The 14,328-nt window shown below is 41.3% G+C and overlaps 1 protein-coding gene and 1 non-coding gene across 7 annotated transcripts in view; both read right to left on the bottom strand.

The window, feature by feature from the left end:
• Nucleotides 1-14,328, bottom strand: part of CTNND2 (catenin delta 2) — a 936,316-nt gene that overhangs the window by 295,419 nt on the left and 626,569 nt on the right. The gene's annotated exons all lie outside the window — the stretch shown is intronic.
• Nucleotides 12,365-12,469, bottom strand: LOC137222852 (U6 spliceosomal RNA). The gene has a single exon (XR_010942634.1). It is a non-coding gene; the product is annotated as a U6 spliceosomal RNA (small nuclear RNA).

Raw genomic sequence — 14,328 nt, forward strand, 5'->3', positions numbered from 1 at the left:
TCGGCCTCTGGAGGCAACCTGCCTTGGGGTGAGCCAGGCTCTTCTACTTATTGGCTGTGAGACCATGGGCCAGGTACATGGGCTCCGTGGGACTTGGTTTGCACGCCTACAAAATGGGGAGATACCAGCATCCAGCCTATAGGGTTACAGAGAAGTCAGGGAGGTACGGCAGGGAGAGAGCTTAGCACAATGCCCGCCCCAGCAAGAGATACCAACTCACTCATCTTTCATCATTTCCTGGCCTTGAGAAATATAAGAGAACAGCTTTATAACACTTTGGGCTCTTAAATCTGAATAATCTGAAATCTATTCTGGGCTATAAAGGAAACGCTAGAAAAATGTTTTCTCTGGTTTATTGTTCTTGACCAAAATAGATACAGTCTTCAATGTAAAAAGAGCAGACTGTTTCTTCACTTAAAAACTTCAACCTACATTTATGTTGCATCCATACCTCATGTCCAACTGGACCACAGCACATGCTGAACTCATAGCGTTGTCAGACGGCCAAATGAACTGACGCAGGTTTACATGTGTAATGAAAGAAACTGGTGCTCTGGTGTCAACAAAGTGTATATGTACATGAAGTTCACAGTACATGTTTGGCATAAATGTAAATACTTACAAAAAGGGTGCCTCTTTTTGAAACTGTTGCCAGAGTTCCTCTCTACGCTTGCCCTTGGGAACCCTGCAGGATGATTTTCACAGGAGTAAGCCCTCCCCGTCAGAATATGCAGGACATCATCAATATTCACATTCATATAACGTAAACCAAAAGGCAGAAATGTTCAGAAAGTTAGATGTCTATCTATGAACTATAGAATAAAAAAACAGTGATTGAAAATTATTACACATGGAGCCTGGAACTGTATGATTATGTCAACTTTGGGTATTGTAATCATATAATAACTATATTCCAAAAGCTCCCATGTTTGTAAAACACTGACATTCACAAACACTGTATTTCACCACTTCTGAATTCCAAGGTGCAAACAAAATCTTCAAGATGAACTTGAATGAAATTTGTATTTAAGCCCTCAATTTCAAGTTCCCTTTCCACAGTATTGGAATTTACTAGAATTTGTTCCTATTAGAAGGCTTCCCCAACGTGGGGCTGTTTTTATTTTTATTTTGCTTACAAACAAAAAGTTCAAGCACAGTAGGATTTTTGCCTCTACATTATTTCTCAAGTTCTAACAAGCAACTACTAATTTATATACCTAGAGACCCACACATTAAGTAATGCATTTATATGTAGTTAGTATACACTGGCTAATACCAGCTGGTGAAATACCACACATGACAACTATGCCGCTTATCAGGTACATTATTGTGTTTTCTATAAGCTTACTCTTTGTATTCATTCAAAGGAAAACGATACGGTAAAAAAACAAACAAAAAATCCATTGTAATAGTTGGACTGTGAGAATTCTCATGCTTTTGCAGTGTCAGATTTCTGGCTGGATTGATTTTTATGCAACAGGGAAACAATAGATTATGTAACACTCATAAAAAATACAGGATCCCTGCTTCAACACATGGTGTCATTAGAAGCAATATTATTGAGGATTAAGCTCTTTTCTCCTTAAATCAGTGTTCAACATTATACTTCCAGGCTATGTCTCTTTTTTTTTTCCTGAATTTTTGAATTTTATTTAATTTTTTTTTATAAAGCAGGTTCTTATTAGTTATCTGTTTTACACATATTAGTGTATATATGTCAATCCCAATCTCCCAGTTCATCACACCACCAGGTTATGTCTCTTAATACCTTCTTTGATTGGCGTTATTGGATTACTGCAACCCAATGCTTAGCCTTATTACCGCAAGAAAGCTTAAAATAGCAGATAAAAAAACCCCTACAATAACCAGCAGATAGAAAAAGCTAACTAAATAATAGTTCATGTGAATTCCATGTGGAACCAAACATACAAATATTTATCTAAATTAAATTATGTGATGCACTTCCAGGAAGTAGTCTACTAATTACTATGCTTTGGCACATGGTGATAAAATACACTCTATCCAGGAGAATAAAAGGCACATGTTAATCACTGCTGTCACTGAGACTTTAGTGCTGTCTCTCAGGATTGTTTCCAATGAAACACAATGTGAAATATTTGCAACTCAGTTCATACAAACCCAGGCACACATAAATGTGTACCTAATTCAGTGGGGAAAAGGTATCCTGACTAAGATCCATGCATTTAGATAGCTTCTGTTCTGTCCTTTTCTACTCTGTTCGATTCTATTAAATTATTTTCCAAACCGCTGTTCATGACCAATAAAAGGATTTTACTACCCACTGAGGGGTCATAATCTGCAATTTAAAAAATGTGTGTATATACACACATACACACACATATATATACATATATACACATATATATGTATATAGATACACACATATACACACACATCTATGTACATAAGTATGTACAATATATGTATATACATATATGTATATATTAATATATGAGTGTTAGATAATCACGCATACACACATCACATATAAAGTATTGCATATAAAATCATACTTGTTTAACAATTTGGGTACTAATTAACTTTAAAGGCTAAAGTTAGATTGGGAGGAAAGATGACTTTAATTTTATTTAAACTCCTGGTCTACTCAGCCCTTTGTCCCTTGCCTTCTTTCACACATATGAAACACTTTACAGAAACACATGAAGATGATGAGAATGACAGTGACAGTGACAATACTGCCCACTTCCATCTGGACACTCATCTCAGTTCTCAGTTGGGCCCTACTGCCCTTATGAAATATTTTATATTCAAATGAAGAGGGAACACTGGGCTTCCATGATCACTGGGAAGGACCACGTGGTCCCTTTGAGTATCTCACGTCACCTACAGTTTTGGCTCCAAGTACTGGATGAGTCCCTACCAAGGACTGGCTGAATGAGAAATGAATGGGAGGTTGAAATAAAGAGGCAGAGAGAAGAGACTTCATTCTGAGATACAAACCATCCCACTTAACGTAAGGAGAAAACAACTTTTACAAGGAAAGAGAAAAATGGTGTGAAATACGATGCCTAAGCTGTTTTCAGAATGCGAACTAAAATATTTAAAAATATATTTTTTACAACTATAATTTCTATTTTCTAACAAGGACATGCAGTTATAATACCAATTCCTGACAAATAAAGGAAGAGTTTAGATTATTTTTGCACTCAAACTTGTGGACGGATTCAGAAAACACAGCAATGTGACATTATTTTCTTGACAGAATTATGTCATTTCTTCCTCTGATCACTCAACATCTACTGTGGAAAACACTACGCCATAGCCACACAAATTAATTTATACCCATCAGTTACGACATAAGTTATTAGCATTGAATAGCTGGAGGTATTTGATAATGTTGTTACTCTGTCAGCATCTAGGAGATTTTTTTTGAATGTATTATTTAGGGAAAGGAAATACTTCTCAGCGTTTTGCATTAAGACCCACAGTAAAAATATATCTTAGACTCACAGACATACACACACACACACACACACACACTCACATGTCTGACACCTCTTTTCCAAGACACCAAACCAAACTTTCCTTACTATGGGCGTTGTAATCATTCTAGGCTATCTGATTCAATCTTTTAAATGCTGGTCAAAAACCTCTAAATTGACTTGACTACTCACTCATAGGTGGTCCCCATTTGGAAAACAAAACTGTACTAATCCAATCAGGCCATGGACTCCTGACTTTTATAAGAGATAGATAGATATAGGAGATTCTATAGATAGAATGCATCTATTTCATAAAAATATAGAAATTCATTTTAATCACTTAAACTCAAAGGGCTATCTTATTAAAACACATAAGGGCAAAATATCAACTTTTTTTTTTTTTTTGCGGTACACGGGCCTCTCACTGTTGTGGCCTCTCCCGTTGCGGAGCACAGCCTCCAGATGCACAGGCTCAGCGGCCATGGCTCACAGGCCCAGCCACTCGCCGGCATGTAGGATCTTCCCGGACTGGGGCACGAACCCGTGTCTCCTGCATCGGCAGGTGGCCTCTCAACCACTGCACCACCAGGGAAGCCCAAAATATCAACTTTTATATTTACGAGAGGAATACCTGAATTATAACCATGAGCACGTAAAATCAACAGTATGTTTGAGCAGGGTTAGTACCTGGGCCCAATCCAGGCCACCTCCTGTGTTTGTATGGCCTGCCAGCTAGAAATGGCTTTAACAGACAGGCAGTTACAATAAATTGGATGATAGGGAACATTAAAATCTTGAAGTCCAATTACACGAAATGTTATCTCCCCCAAATAATCTCATTCTTATTGATAGACATCTATTAAAAAACATTATTATTAACATTTTATTATATTTTGGATTTCATTAATAATAATTTTGTAGAAATTTGTTTCCTCTCTTCTTATTTAAGTATCTGCATAATATTCTTGATTTGCCCCTTGGCCCACAAAGACTAAGATATTGGCTATCTGGCCCCTTTACGGAAACTTTGCTGATCCATGCATTAGAGTGTCATTTTTAAATTGTTATAATAATTTCTATTAATACTAATCAGTATTAATTAAACAGTGATCTGACTGCAGCCTTGACCACACTCTGGTACCCAGGTGAGCACGCAGGTGATAGATGCTCCAGGTTCATGACTAAGTGCAGGAATTCCCCACCCTACCTCCCCACACCCCCCAGCTCCAGATGTGAAAGTAACCCTTTGGTTCTAGGGAAAACCATTCCCCTGAAGAGGAGAATCTCTCTGTAGCCAAGGCAACTCAGATGACTTTGTTAAAAATAACTTTGCAAGTGATTTGGGAGGGAGACACAAGAGATATGGGAACATATGTATATGTATAGCTGATTCACTTTGTTGTAGAGCAGAAACTAGCACATCATTGTGGGGCAATTATACTCCAATAAAGATGTAAAAAAAAAAAAAAAGAAGACATAGAAAATAATAATAAAACATCTGGGGAAATCTCTCAAGGGCCAGGAGGACAGAAAAGCTCAAAAAAACAAAACAAAACAAAAAAAACCTTTGCTTTTGTTTTATTAAGATCCATAAGCTCAAAGGGAAATTGGGCTTTTCTTTCAATGAAATTACTTTTCGCCTAGTTCCGGAGATGTCACAGGAGGTGCACAGAGCTGCAGCAGGAGACGATCTACTTAATAAGCATCTCAGTAAAAGGAGCACTTCCTGTCTCCTCACCATAGCAACTGCACTCTGGATAACTGCTACTTCTGGGTCCAGATAAATGGGGCTATTGAACAACCTCATGTTTATTACATTTAAGAAATTCTTATTTGTTTTCAGGTGGACATGAAGCAACATGGCTGAGCTCCCTCTGTGTACATTTTCCACTAGAAAAAAACGTTTTACTCTACCCTGATACACAGGAAGTTTCCCTGAAAAAGATGTGTTGCCTTTTGGGGTATTAAGGTTTTAAAATTTAGCACTGGACAAACACAATTTGAATAAATACAAAGAGTTTCTGGGGAGTATTTATGTTTTCTGCTTTTAATTTTTACCATGTTTTACCTGGATTACTCCTGTTTCTTTCTCTCCCTCTTTCCAATCATCAGAAATACTTCTCTTTAGAACACGCTTAATGGAAAACCTTAAACAACGATCTTCATCAATATTCATCCCTTCTTTGCATTTTAACTAGGGGGTGAGCCAAGGTGTACCGTACTGGCATGATCTTTGATGGTTTTACTTATCCTGTGGGCAATATTTTACAACTTCATGAAAATCTTAATTTTCACATGACGTATTAATCAAAGCCTTGTTTTTAAGGCCTTTGGGTTTATTTATGTGTGGCAATTTGTATGTCTGCTTTGGGTCCTTATTAAATTTTTGTTGGTTGTATGTCTGTTTTAACAATACATAATAACTTTTTCTTATAAAACTACCATGTTGTTAAATCCCCATTTCATGTGAACACACAGTGAGGTTCATTAGTAAAAATGCTAGAGAAAACTATGCATGAAAGAAGCATCCTCTAGGGCTTCCCTGGTGGCGCAGTGGTTGAGAGTCCGCCTGCCGATGCAGGGGACACGGGTTCGTGCCCTGGTCCGGGAAGATCCCACATGCCGCGGAGCGGCTGGGCCCGTGAGCCATGGCCGCTGAGCCTGCGCGTCCGGAGCCTGTGCTCCACAAGGGGAGAGGCCACAACAGTGAGAGGCCCGCGTACCACAAAAAAAAAAAAAAGCATCCTCAGTGTCAAATTACAAACATTTTTGGAAAGTAATTTGAAAACCAACATTCAGAAACAAATAAAACTATTTCCACAAAAAAACCTAGTTGATATAAAAAAAAACAGAATATGTTAAAAATTTCCCTGGAACAAGATTTGTTCAAGGTTTATTTAGCACAGTCTTGGCACATAGATTAAATTAAATACGATCCCTCTGGAAATAGATTCTAAACTCAAATAATCAAGTCTAATAATTAATGATTATTTTCTCCCTGCATAAAATGCTATAGCTCATTTTTGCCCTTAAGCCTCTGATAAAAATAGTGTATCTTTTTTTTTCTTTTTCCAAGCAAAGGTTGCTTTTGAACAAAGAGTTGGTTTTCAATGACAGAATTAGGCAGATTTAGAACTACAGATGTACAAGAAAGTTCTGAAAAAAAAAAAACTAAAAATTTTTTCGTTAATGGCTAATGCAAATCTCAAAAATCTTTGTATTGAAATAAAAACAGTACCTGTTGGGCTTAACTGGTATTTGGTCCTCATAGGGCATTTCACCAGTTAGGCATCTCATTATACGGGATTTGAAGGTGAGGTGAAAGGAGTGACTCTCACACTCTTTATCTGAATAAATGTACCCTGGTGAGAGAAGGGTGGGACCAGGTGTGCTCAACAGGGCTTCTAAGTGCCTGTCACTGTCGCAAGTGCTTTATGTATAAATCCCTCCATTTAATCCTCACACAACTCTATGAGTTAACTCTATGAGCTAATATCATCCCCACTTTACAGACGGGGAAACTGAGGCACATAGGCAGTGATCCAAGGTCACAGAGCAAGCAAGGAGCACAGATGGGTTTCAAAACCTGGCATCTTGTGCCAGAGGTGGGCGCTCTCAACAACCTCACAGCCCCATCTCTTGATCAGCACTCAGGTTCACGGGTGGGTAAGTGGTGAAGTCAGAACAGGAACAAAACTGACTTCTGCTCCGCCTTCACACTCCAAATCCTGCCTTTGTTGGCTCCTAGCTGTGCTCTGGGCCGTGTCCTGGACACGGCCACTTCGACAATGAGACAGGACAGACTCAATCCATCTCCCTGAGTTGCTCTGATAATGAATGAAATTCCAGGATGAGAGCACTTTTCATCAAGTAGATGCTTAATAAACTTCATTCCCTCCCCCTTACACCCACATCTTAAACGTCTCTCTGTTCCCAGCTTATTCACAAACTCCTACAGCTTAATGTTCAAGGGAAACAATCATTTGAAACAAGCGGAACTGAAGTTCGACATGACTTCAAATTAATCAGGATTCTATTTTGTGCCGATCCGTGGAGAATGTGCTGAACAAAATATATTTCTTCAAAAGATATTTTCCTAACTGTGTTTTCTAGTCGATTTACTGTCAGCAAGAGAAACTTACAATTTGCACATTGCTGAATATCTGATTTTAATTCCCAAGTCATCCATTCCTTACACATGATCTAGAATACAATTAAAGAATGGACTTAGTTGTTTCTTTGAAACTGAAAGCTACTTTATTTATTTATATAATTGTTTTAACTGATGCAACTCTCCAGAACACAAAATAACAATGAACACAAAAAATAAATCACATCTCAAATTACAAAACGACACATAGTGAGTTGCAAAGGGGCCCCTGAAAAGATATGCCCAAGTCCTAACCTTCAGTACCTATGAATGTGACTTTATTTGAAATAGGGTCCTTGTAGACGTATTTAAGGGTCTCAACACAAAACCATCTTGGATTTAGAGTGGGCCCTCAATCCAATGACTGGTGTCCTCATAAGGGAAAAGAGAGGAATTTGAGACAGACACACAGGGAAGAAGGTGACATGAAGACAGAGGCAGAGACTGGAGGGATGCAGCCCCAAGTCAAGCAGCCCCTGGAGCCTCCAAGATCCAGAAGAGGAGAGGAAGGACCCTCCCCTAGAGCCTTCGGAAGGAGTGTGGCCCTGCTGACACCGTGGTTTCAGATTTATGGATTCCAGAGTTGTGAGAGAATGTAGTTCTCTCAGCTCTGGGGTAATTTGTTATGGCAGCCTTATGAAACAAGTACACTATATTTTTGAAGAGAAAAAGAAAAACACGGAATGAAAATATTCTTTAATGTACAGAACTACTTGAAAGTGCCCCCTTGCCTTTTTCTCCTCCCCTGGAGCAGTGGGAGAAAAGATTTAAACAACAGTCCTAAGAGCATAATCTAAGCATACAGCTCAACAGGTGTGCTGGTTCTCTAACATTCTTAAGAAAACGTAAGCATTTAAAACTATCGTTTTATTATGAGCAACAGAAATTACTGGGGTTTTTTTCCCCTGCTTTTATAGTTTCCCTCTTTAAGGAAGAATAAATAATTGACTTAAAAAATAAAACATGTCAAACTCATGTGTTAATTAAAAAAAGAAAAGAACCGTAGAACAGCTTGAGTCCCGGAAACCGCAAGGGCCAGTTTCCAGGTACTGCTGTGGTCGGCCGTGGGGTGATGGGGCTGCTCTGGGCCTTCCTGCTTCAAAGCTGCTGCACTTGGGAGATGGCAGCTCCCCTGTGCTCCCTCCGCCCTGGACACCCAACCTCAACCTCACCCGTGCTCCCCCCCCCTCAGTGGACCTCCACATCTGCACCTGTGCCGAAAGCCTGTCCTTGCTTCCCTGCATCCCACCCTGCTCACCTCTTTGCTTGCTAATTTCCCCTCCTCTCCAGCGCCTCTGTTCTGCCCCAGCATCTTCTCAAAACGGCCCCGCATCGCCCACCGGCCCCTTCAACCATAACGTGCTCCTTAATTTCTCATCAGCTCAGTTCTCTTGGTGGCACTCCACCTGGACAGCTCCGTCAGTGGTCTCAAGGGACCAGCAAACCAATGCTTCTGTTCACTCGTCATTCTACTCGACCTCTTCGCAACACGGATGAGTTTTCCTTCCATCGGTGTCTGCACTTGAACTATCCTTGCCTCCCTCCCCCCTCTGACTACTCGCTGGGCTTCCTTCACAGGTCCTGTTTCTTTTTCTGTCATTCATTTATTCCACAAATATTCATGGAGCACCTATTATGTGCCAGGCAGGGAAACAAATAGAGAAAGAGTTCTTCCTCCATGGAGCTCACATCCTTTGGGGGAGGCGAGCAGTCGGGGAGACATGAAGGTACCTCCAATATTCCTATGTGCTAAAGAGAACGAACAGGAAATGAAACGGGGAAAGGGCTGCCATAAAAGCCAGTGTTCAGGGGACCCTTTGACGAGGAGGTGACATCTGTGGGGATCTTACGTGGCTGCTATCAGGAGAGGAGACTGGGGCACAGATGGAAGTAGGGAGGCCAGTTAGGAAGCTCGAGGTGTAAGCAGATAAGTCTACAAACACCTTGGTAATGAAAGCCTCAAGCCTGGATGGGCTCATGGGGAAATGAATGAAGATAGACAGAGAAGACGCCCAAGGGCTGTGCCTGCAGTGGCCCTACACTGGTCATCCTACCTTCTCAATACACCGTCTTCTGGGACCTGACCCTCTCCTGGTCACCTTCTCTCACAGGCCCTTTCTCTGTCTCCTTTGCTGGCCTCTCTCATCGCTTGACCTCTAAATGGCGGCATCCCCAGGGCTCATCCCGCTTCTGTTCTTTTCTTTATCTTCACCCCCTGCCATAGTGGTCCCATCTCATATCATGATTTTAATCAGACTAGGGGTAGATTAAACTGATGATGAAATTTGTTGGATAATTACACTGGGGGTAAAAACGGCATTGGATTATCTTGGGCATCTGAGAAAGTATGGTTGCTTGATTCCGTACACAAATGCCTCTTGGGTTTACACTGCCAATCCAGAACTACCTGTCTTCCAGAACTGGCTACTGCAGCCTCTGCGACTCTGCCCTCAGACGTTTATGTGACATTTCACACTTAACGTGACCCAACGGTGACTGTGAAATTGCCTCCAGAACTGTTCCCCTCACCACCTCCGACATCTCAGTGAATGACAGCCCCAATCTCACAGCCGCCTGGGCCTAAAGCCTGCTTTGAGATGGCAGCCAAGTCTGTCTCCTCTACCTTCAAAATATACCTGTAACCTGAGCCCTCCTTACTCCCAGCCCTGCACCACACTGGCCTAAGCCACCGCCATCTCTACCCCAGATTTCTGCAGCGGCCTCCTCAACAGCAAGCTTCCCTGCTTCAAATCTTGCCCCCGGAGTCTACTTTCAAGGTAGTCAGAGTGATCCACCCCAGAGCTAAGTAAGGTCCTGCCCTTCTGGTGCTCAATCCCTTTGGTGCCTCATCTCACACGGAGGAAGAGACCCAGCCACACTCAGTTCAAAAGTCTGGTGTCTTCTATTCTGTAACTTATATCTGCTTTCCCCTCCCCCTCATCTCTATAAGCGGCACTTATTGTAAAGTTCAGATACTTACAATCCAGAAATAGCTTACTGCATATGGAGAGGGACACACAGAGGCCAGCCAGTATTAATATCAATGTACTAAAAGCAGACCAGTATCATGGGTGGAATAATAGATGTCTTAGTCTACTCAAGCTGCCTTAACAAAGGACCACAGACTCAGTGACTTAAACAGCGGACATAATTTGTCACAGTTCTGGAGGCTGGGAAGTCTAAGGTCAGGGTGACACCTCGACTGGGTTCTGGTGAGGGCTCTCTTCCTGGCTTGCAGATGGCAGCCTTCTCACTGCATCCTCACAGGGTGGGGAGAGAGAAAGCTCTGGTATCTCTTCCTCTTTCACAAAGACACCTGTTCCATCAGACCAGGGCTCCACCTTATGACCTCATTTAACCTAATTGCCTCTTCAAAGGCTCTGTCTCCAAACACAGTCACATACAGGGGGGTTTAGGTTTCAACATATACATTCGGGGAGACATGATTCAGTCCACAGCAATAGGTTAAAGTGTCTACTTGCATGTTTCTCTCTTACACACTCTGTGACAATCACCAAATGCTTTCAGTTGTGTCCTTTGGGTCTCTTTCTTCCCTCTAGTTTTTTTTTTGTGTTTTGTTTTGTTTTGTTTTTTGTGGTATGCGGGCCTCTCACTGTTGTGGCCTCTCCCGTTGTGGAGCACAGGCTCCGCACGCTCGGGCTCAGCGGCCATGGCTCACGGGCCCAGCCGCTCCACGGCATGTGGGATCTTCCCAAACCGGGGCACGAACCCGTGTCCCCTGCATCGGCAGGCGGACTCTCAACCACTGCGCCACCAGGGAAGCCCCCACCCTAGTTTTTGTCTGAAGGTTTCATTCTGCCCCAGCCCTGAATATTCTATTAACCAGCCCAGTCTCCTCCTTCTGCAGACCCCCAGCCCCCTTCAATTGTGTGTCTTCAACTCCCAGGACACAGCAATGAGCAAACAGGAATGCATGTGGATGGTGTTGGCTGGAGAAAGGCTTGCTCTGCATTACCCAGAGAGTGGTGGCCAACAAACAACAAGAATATCAGGATTTATCCTCTTTAAAATAGTACCTACTGATTACCACATGTGAAATCCTCAAGATAAATCAGAATTAATGAACGTGTAGCTAGTTGACTGCAAAAAACATTGTATCAAACATTTTATCTTTTTAGCCCTTTAATAGCAGCTCTTTTCTCCTTGGGGCAAATGTTTTCTTCACCTTTCAGAAATAATTACACAAGCCCAGTGAATTCCGGAGGAGATAAGTTCAGTGAGGGAAAGGAAAGGTCATGTATGTTTACATTACTGGCTAGAAGAGGTCTGGGTAAGCCACGTGTTAGAAGAAGTTCAGAAAATCCACCAGCTTTTATAAAATGTTCCCTTTAACTGACTGGCATTGTTACCCCATGAAAGGTGTTAATGCTACTGAAATCATTCAATCATAGGAAACAGCATCCATGAAGCAACAGGAAACGAATGGCCAATAGCAAACACTTGAAGGATTGTACAAAGGAAGTCAAACCTTGGAGACTGAATCTGTTTTCCTATTGCATGTATTAGTTTGCAAGAGCCGCCGTAACAAAATACCACAAACTGGGTGGCTTAAAAAATGAGCATTTGTTTTCCCACAGTTCTAGAGGCTGTAAGTCCAGCCAAGGCCAAGGTGTCAGCAGATCTGGCTTCTTCTTCTTCTTCTTTTTAAATTGAGGTAACACTGTTTTATGTAAGTTTATGTGTACCTTATCATTTGACTTCTGGTTACACGACAGCATGCTCACCACCAAAAACTATTCAATGCTTCATGAATTTGCAAGGGTATCCTTGCCCAAGGGCCACGCTAATCTCTGTATTCTTCCAGTTTTAGTATCTATGCTGCTGAAGCGAGCACAGGGTTGGTTTCTTCTGAGGCCCCTCTCCTTGGCTTGTAGATAGACGTCTTCTCTCTGCATTCTTACATGGCCTTTCTTCTGGGTCTGTGCATCCCTGGTGTTTCACGTTCCAATTTCCTCTTCTTCTAAGAACACCGATCCTACTGGATTAGAGCCCACCCTAATGACCTCATTTAAACTTAATCACTTCTCAAAGACCCTATGTCCAAATGCAGTCACATTCTGAGATCCTGGGGGGTACGTCCTCAAAGCATGAATCTGGGGGGACACAATTCAGCCCATAACATAGTGCCTAACAAATACTCCAACACTTAGTAATTTGAAACAACAATCATTTATTCTGCTCACAAATCTAATGGCACAGGGCTCAGCAGGGACCGATCATCTCTGCTCCAGTTTGTGTAATGTGGGGAGACTCAGCTGGGGTTGGAGAATCCTGTCTTCAGATGGTTAATGACCACGGCTGACAAGCTGGTGGGGTTGGCTGTGAGCTGGGCACTCAGCGTGGGGTGGGGGTTATGGGCTAGAGATCTCAGTTCCATCAGCAGCAGTAGTCAATGTTCTTAGATGCTCAAGAGGTGGCAAATCAAGCCTTCTGCCTGATGTTTCTAACCTTTCTACACCAACACCCAGTGGGGTGACGGGCATGAAGCAGATATTAAACGAATACTGAACTGTTTTTGTTTTTTAATAGACTTTGTTTTTTAGAGAGTTTTAGGTTCATTAGCAAAACTGAGTGGAAGGTACAGAGATGTCCTCTACGACCCCTGCCCCCACCCCTGCATAGCATCTCTGGTTATCAACGTCCCCTCCAGAGTGGCAGCATTTATTACAAACGTTGAGGCAATGCTGACACATCATAATCACCGAAAGTCCACAGTTTACACCCGGGTTCACTCTGGATGATGTACAACCTATGGGTTTCGACAAATGTATAGTGACATGTACCCACCATTAAACTATCATACCAATTAGTTTCAGAGCCCCCAAAATACTGATTTTTAAATCACCAAAGAAGGTATACTTGATAGGGACACTCAAGAGGGTTGGGCATTGGTACACTACTCTCCCTCCTAGAAAGAAATACCTGATTTGGGGAATGTTATGAGCCAGAGAATCACGTGTCCTTTCAAAAAGCACTCTTTTAAAAGCACCTATTAAAAAGTGGTGGACCTAGAGACTGTCATACAGAGTGAAGTAAGTCAGAAAAAGAAAAACAAATATGGTATATTAACGCATATATGTGGAATCTAGAAAAATGGTATCGATGATCTTATTTGCAAAGCAGAAATAGAGACACAGACGTAGAGAAAAAATGTATGGACACCAAGGGGGGAAAGGAGGAGGGTGGGATGAATTGGGAGATTGGGATTGACATATATACACTACTGATACTATGTATAAAATAGATAACTAATGAGAACTGACTGTATAGCTCAGGGAAAACTCTACTCAATGTTCTGTGGTGACCTAAATGGGAAGGAAATCCAAAAAAGAGGGGAGACAGATATATATATATATATATATATATATATATATATATATTTTGCTGTACAGTAGAAACTAACACAACACTGTAAAGCAACTATACTCCAATAAAAATTAATTAAAAAATAAAATAGATAACTAATAAGGACCTACTGTATAGCACAGGGAACTCTACCAAATACTCTTTAATGACCTATATGGGAAAAAAAATCTAAGAAACAGTGGATGTATGTATATGTATAACTGATTCACTTTGCTGTACACCTGAAACTAATACAACACTGTAAATCAACTCTACTCCAATAAAAAATATATTAAAAATGAAAAAAAAAGTGGTTCTAATAAGCTTCAAGCCTCCATTGTGGTCTTG

The sequence above is a fragment of the Pseudorca crassidens genome, chromosome 3 (assembly GCF_039906515.1).
Source record: "Pseudorca crassidens isolate mPseCra1 chromosome 3, mPseCra1.hap1, whole genome shotgun sequence".
Taxonomy (NCBI): domain Eukaryota; kingdom Metazoa; phylum Chordata; class Mammalia; order Artiodactyla; family Delphinidae; genus Pseudorca; species Pseudorca crassidens.